General features: G+C 39.9%; 1 protein-coding gene across 1 annotated transcript in view; it reads left to right on the top strand.

Moving 5' to 3' along the window:
• Window positions 1–659: 659 nt before the first annotated feature.
• Window positions 660–6395, top strand: part of MAVS (mitochondrial antiviral signaling protein) — a 27210-nt gene continuing 21474 nt past the window's right edge. The window contains exon 1 of the mRNA XM_023512218.1: window positions 660–670. The gene's annotated coding sequence lies outside the window, so the exon portion shown is untranslated. The remainder of the gene's footprint in view (window positions 671–6395) is intronic.

The raw sequence follows: 6395 nt of genomic DNA, 5'->3' as shown, positions 1-6395 counted from the left end.
ATATTACCATATAACAACCTTTTCTTTCTCCTGGGAAGCAGATAATAACAATAAACTGTGTCTCTTATCTCTCAAGGGTGATACTCCCAGGACCCACGTCCCTTTCCCAGAAGATAAAGTGTAAGTTCAGCAAAGGAGGCGGTGGGGTAGTGCCTGCAAGTTTATTGTTGCAAGCCGCCCTGTATTCAGAAGTTGTGCTGGCATGCTTTCTACTTGGCTGTTAATGAATAGGAATGATCTTTCTCCTCAGTGTTTTAGAAGAGATTAGAGCTATGATTGGGCATTACCACAGGCCCATGGTTTCTACCCTGAGAGAAGACAAGTATGAAAGCAGTCAGAATTCCTTTCCTCTCTGAAACAGTCACCAAGATTTACAATGTGTACCAAAGGTCATAATGACACCTTCTGTGTCCACCTCAATTGTAATTTAGCCATACCAGGTTGAGAATCCAGAGGTGTCTGAGCAGCAAAGACTCCACTTGAAGCCATGGAATGGGAGCAGAGTGTTGCTATCTGGGTATTGCCTGGGATTGATATACTAGATGGGAAATTAGAGGACTTAAAACTCTTTGATTCATGTAGCCCTGGAATGTCTGTATCATAAACACAAGGCAAGTCCTGGCTGAGAGGAAGCTTCACTGGCTCAGAGAGGTTCTCAGATAGATGGCTGGTAACAAAACTGATGAACAAAAATCAATAATTTTCAACCTCCATGAATAATGAGTTAATAAATAAAATGAAAGGAAAGATCCCAACTAGGATAAAGACCAAAAACATAAAATACCTAGGATTAGGCAGAATTAGAAACACATAGGGTCCATACCAGGGGTAGGGAATCTGTGGCCTTCTAGGTCCTGAAGTGCGGTCTTTGGACTGATCTTTTTATTTTTTTAATACAATTTTGTTCATCTTTTATATTTTTAGTTTTTTAAAAAAATGAACATATTTAAAATGCCAAAGAATAAAATAAGTTTCAAAGAAATTATCCTCCCAAATTTTCTGGCACAATTAGAACATTAGTAAGCCCTAAGGGCTAAATTAAGGGCTGCTACACTCCTGATATACTTCTAAATTCCCCCACCTGACGGGTCAGAGGAATAGAGATCTTGCTCCATATACTGGAGGTGGCAGGTTCAAACCCAACCCTGCTAAAAACTGCAAAAAAAAAGAAAGAAAGAAAAAGAAAACGGTACACTATGTTTCTGTTTGAAGTAGAATTTGTGAATAGTTGTACAGGTTGACAGTATTTTTAAAATCCTGCCTGCCACAATGTCAAAGAAGAACAAGAGAATGATGAAGGAAGAAACAGATTTTTAAATGAGGACTGGAACTGCAATACTCTCTTGTTTTTGCTAAAGATGATTTGCTTGCTTTGTGATACTACAGTATCAACATGAAAGAAATTCAATGCTTATCAGCATTATAACACTCAGAAGGACCACAAATATTTTAATTTAGTGGGAGAGGCACAAAAGGTTGTATTACAGAAATTAAAAGATGAAAAGCAAAAGCAAAGCTAATTTTTTCAAGCAGCACAAAGACCTGGAAACAATGCCACTGAAGAAACTTACGAAGTAGCTTATATACTTGAGAAGAAAAAGGGACGTCACTCAGTGATGTAGAAATTGTCAAAGAATGCGTTGTCAAAGTTGCAGGATGCTTAGACCCCTATAAGGTTTCAAAGCATAACTGATTGCATGAATTAGCCTTGAACTTAACAGTACAACTTCATGCAGTACTTCAGAAGGAAAATATACATTATTCAATTGCTTTGGATAAATCAACTGATGCTACTGACTTGGCATAGGTTTGGTACTTTTAGGTCATAACAGAAGATTTTCTTCACCGCCAAGAGTTAATTGCTTTGGACATTCTTGTGAACAGAACTGGAGACTAGATATCCTCAACAACTTTCAAGATAAATGTCATGAAGTTGGACTGAATTTGGTAAATTTAGTGAATGTATGTACAGATGGTGCACCTTCCATGAGAAGAAAACATTAAGGGTTTATTGCATAGATAAAAAACATATTAACAGATCCAGATGCTCTCATTTCTTTTCATTATATCTTGCATCAGCAAAATCTCTATGCTAGAGGTAATATTTTAAGTGACTTTTTTTTTCCTCTTTTTTTTTTTTTGAGACAGAGTCTCACTATGTCCCCTTCAGTAGAGTGCCATGGCATCACAGCTCACAGCAATCTCCAACTCCTGGGCTTAAGTGATTCTCTTGCCTCAGCCTCGCAAGTAGCTGGGACCACAGGCATCCGCCACAATTGCCTAGCTATTATTTTTGTTGCAGTTGTCAATGTTGTTTAGCTGGCCCGGGCCAGGTTTGAACCCTCCAGCCTCGGTGTATGTGGCTGGCACCTTAACCACTGTGCTATAGACAACAAGACTTTTAAGTGGCTTTTTGCAACAAGTTATAAGTATTGTTAACAACATGGCATCATCGGCTCGGTGCCTGTGGCTCAAATGGCTAAGGTGCCAGCCATGTACACCCAAGGTGGTGGGTTCGAATCCAGCCTGGGCCTGCCAAACAACAATGACGGCTGCAACCAAAAAATAGCCGGGCGTTGTGGCGGGCGCCTGTGGTCCCATCTACTTGGGAAGCGGAGGTAGGAGACTCGCTTGAGCCCAGGAGTTGGAGGTTGCTGTGAGCTGAGATGCCACGGCACTCTACCCAGGGGGACAGCTTGAGGCTCCTGTCTCAAAAAAAACAAAAACAAAACCAAAAACAACATGGCATCATCAGTTTCCTAACAGGCTAAAGTTGAACAATGAGTGTTCAGTGTGGATTGGCCATATCCTTCTAAAGTGGGTTGGCTTTCACAGGGACAGGTGTTAGCCAAAATTTTATCTCTGTGCGAACAGTTAAATTTTATGAAGAATAGAATCAGCAATGTGAATTATTGAAAGACAATTTCTATAGGAATGCAGCATTTCTGTGTGATGTCAAATCAAAATGACTTGAATATTTCCTTGCAAGTTAAAACTAAGTCTATATATGATATGTGGCAAAAAATGTCCTTTCTCATAACACTTTTTCTTCAAAAGGAAATTTTGGGTGAACATTTTCCCCAGTTAGAAAACGTCATTCATGAGCAGCATGACATATGCAAATCATTCGGAGACTATGCAGCTATTATAGACCTGTTAATTAGAGAATAAACTGACTTTGAGAATCATGACATCGCACTCAAATTAGCATTTCAGCCTCATCTAGTTGATATCACCAAGGCACCTAAAGAACTAAAGATGGAATTCATTGAACTGTCAGTAGATGACATTTGAAAGTCATTGTTTGATGCTAAGAAAGATCTAATTGAAATATGGAAAAATGCAATAGAACACTACACCTTCGGCAACATGCCCAAAAAATCGTTCTTGCTTTTCAACCATTTATTGCTGCAAATTTCTATTTTCTTCAGAAGTCTTTTTTTTTTTCTTTTTTCTTTCTTTTTAGAGACAGAGTCTCACTTTATCACTCTGGGTAGAGTGCAGTGGCGTCACAGTTCACAGCAACCTCCAACTCCTGGGCTTAGGCCATTCTCTTGCCTCAGACTCCAAAGTAGCTGGGACTACAGGCACCTGCCACAATGCCCAGCTATTGTTTTTTGTTGCAGTTTAGCGGGGCTGGGTTTGAACCTGTCACCCTCGGTATATGGGGCGGGCGCCCTACTCACTGAGCCACAGGCGCCACCCCAATCTGTATTTTCTTACCTAAGCCAAATCAAGACGCCCTTACGGTCACAAATGACTGATACCTATCCAGAGGATCAGCTGAAACTGTGGACCTCCACACTGCAACCAAATATGCAAATGCAGTCCAACAAAAAGCAGACACAACAAAGTCATTAAAAGCTTGATGAATTTTAAAATTAACAAATAGATTTTTTGAGATTATTAAGTACATAGTAGTTAGATGATATAATAATATTTACAAAATAACGTACATTTAAAAATATATCTAATTGAAGTTTCTTGAATGTGGCCTTATTTGATTATAGCTAAGTTAATGCAGCCTTCTGACATGAAAAGTTTCCCCACCCCTACAACAGGTAGCTGTACTGAGATGCTGAAACCAGAGGGTGAAAGGTTGGTGAGGAACAGGGTATTTACATAGTTTCAAATAATTTAATTCTGTAAATTATTTATTAATTAAAATGGCAAAGTAATAAATATACAGTGGAGAAACCTGGAGGGCACTCACTTACCAATATCAAAGTGAATATCCCCAGTGAGGGGATAGACAACCACACATAGGACACAATATCTCCTCTGAGTGTCAACAATGTTTCATCTGAATGTGACTGGGAGGAGAACTCAAACAAACCCAAACAAGGAAATTTCATGAAATCTGGCCTGTACCCTGCAAAAACATCAAGGCAGTGAAAGGCTAAGGAATTGCCTCAGGCTAAAGGAGACAAAAGAAAACAATCACTATGTGACTGGGACAATGACAGCACCTGGAATCCACAGACCTTCAAGGGATCTATGCATAGAATTCAGGGGATTCTGCAAACTTGGGTGGGAAAAACAATTGCATCTCTTTTTCACTGCTTACTAACTGAAATTAACATTTCCTGGTACTTTGGGTTTTTTTTTTTTTTTGTATGTGGCTGGGGTCATAGCTGCTGAGCTACAGGCGTGAAGCCTAACATTTCCTTTTTTTTTAAAGAAAGTTGTTAATGGACAAGGTCTGACTCTTGCCCTGCTAAAGAGCAGTGCCTTGATAGTAGCTCGCTGTAACTTCAAACTCCTGGGCTCAACTGATCCTCTTATCTCAGCTTCCCGAGTAGCTGGGACTAGAGGCAGTTGCCACTGAGCCTGGCTCATTTTTTTTTTTTTTTAAGAGAACTAGTCTTGCAATGTTGCACAGGCTGGTCTTGAACTGTTCAAATGTCTGATTAACTTTGATTAAGTATGAAGCAATAGACTGGGTGCAGTGAAAGATTTCAGACACAGAACAATAAGTACAATATGGCTTCATTTATATTAAATTCAAGAACAGGCAAATTAAAGTTTACTGGTAGAATCAAAATTCTGATTGAGATTGATAAAGGAGTACATAAAGGAACTTTTGGGACATGGAAATATGCTAGATTCTGATTTGGATACTGGTTAAACAGGTATTTACTTGGATAAAAATTAATTAACAAAACACTTCCATGAACAAAATACCTAGGGTGATTTGTGCTTCCTGCACTGACACCTGACTCTGAATATCTAACTCTGAAGGCACCTCATGTCCACGTGCTCATTTCCCTGCGGGGCCCCACAATGCTACAGTAAACACCTGTTGCCAAGCAGCCTGTATCAAAGCAAGGAAGGGCAGGGTGGCATCACACTATGGCAGGCAACCAGTAATATAATGCCCCAAGGCCTGATGAAAGGGCCATGCTAACCATAGGGGCAAACAATCCTGGAGAAATTTTAAAAATTTTTTTGAGTAAATAAATTGACAGAATGAAAAAAAGGTTTAAAGAATAACTGTTCACAACACTATTCAATATGAAGATCTAAAGGTAGGGATTATATTTTGTTTTTCAGTCTTGGAGCATTCCCACTGTTTGGGCCTTCCGGCACTATCTTTGGGTCTGACTTCTACTCTCTGGGGGGAAATGTGAGCTGGTGGTTGCTGAGTCATCATGTGTGGGGCACAGCCTTCTTTGGAGCACTGGCCTAAAGACATGGGCCAGTCTGTGTTGAGCTTTACCAGGGAGGGGGCAGCCTGGGCATAGAGCATTCTCTGGACTTGCTCTTCCATTAATGAATGGACAATGATCAAATTATACCCATGAAATAGGGTAGAAGTTGATTTCCTATTTTTTAAAATACTTTCAGACTTACAATGCAAAAATAATACAAATGTTTACATCTCACATAACCAGAGTACAATGATCAAAACCAGAAAATTAACATTGATAGAGTATTTATTTATGTATTTATTTTTGGAGACAAAGTCTCATTTTGTCATCCTTGGTAGAATGCTTTGGCATCAGAGCTCACAGCAACCTCGAACTCTTGGGGTCAAGTGATTCTCTTGCCTCAGCCTCCCATGTAGCTGGGACTACAGTTGCCTGCCACAACATCCTGCTATTTTTAGAAACAAGGTCTTGCTCTGGCTCAGGCTGGTCTCCAACCTGTAAGCTCAGGCAATCCACCCACCCCAGCCTCCCAGAGTGCTAGAATTAGAGGTATGAGCCATTGTGCCCGACCTGATAGAGCATTTTTTTAATTTTAGTTTTTTATTTTTAATTGTTATGGGTACATAATAGTTTTTGTTTTTTGTTTTTTTTTTTGAGATGGAGCCTCAAGCTATCCCCCTGGGTAGAGTGCCATGGCATCACGCTCACAGCAACCTCCAACTCCTGGGCTCAAGCGAGTCTCCT

This window comes from Otolemur garnettii, unplaced genomic scaffold (genome assembly GCF_000181295.1).
Source record: "Otolemur garnettii isolate 467f Iridium unplaced genomic scaffold, OtoGar3 scaffold00025, whole genome shotgun sequence".
NCBI lineage: Eukaryota > Metazoa > Chordata > Mammalia > Primates > Galagidae > Otolemur > Otolemur garnettii.
The sequence above is the reverse complement of the archived record's forward strand: the minus strand, read 5'-3'. Positions and strand labels throughout refer to the sequence as shown.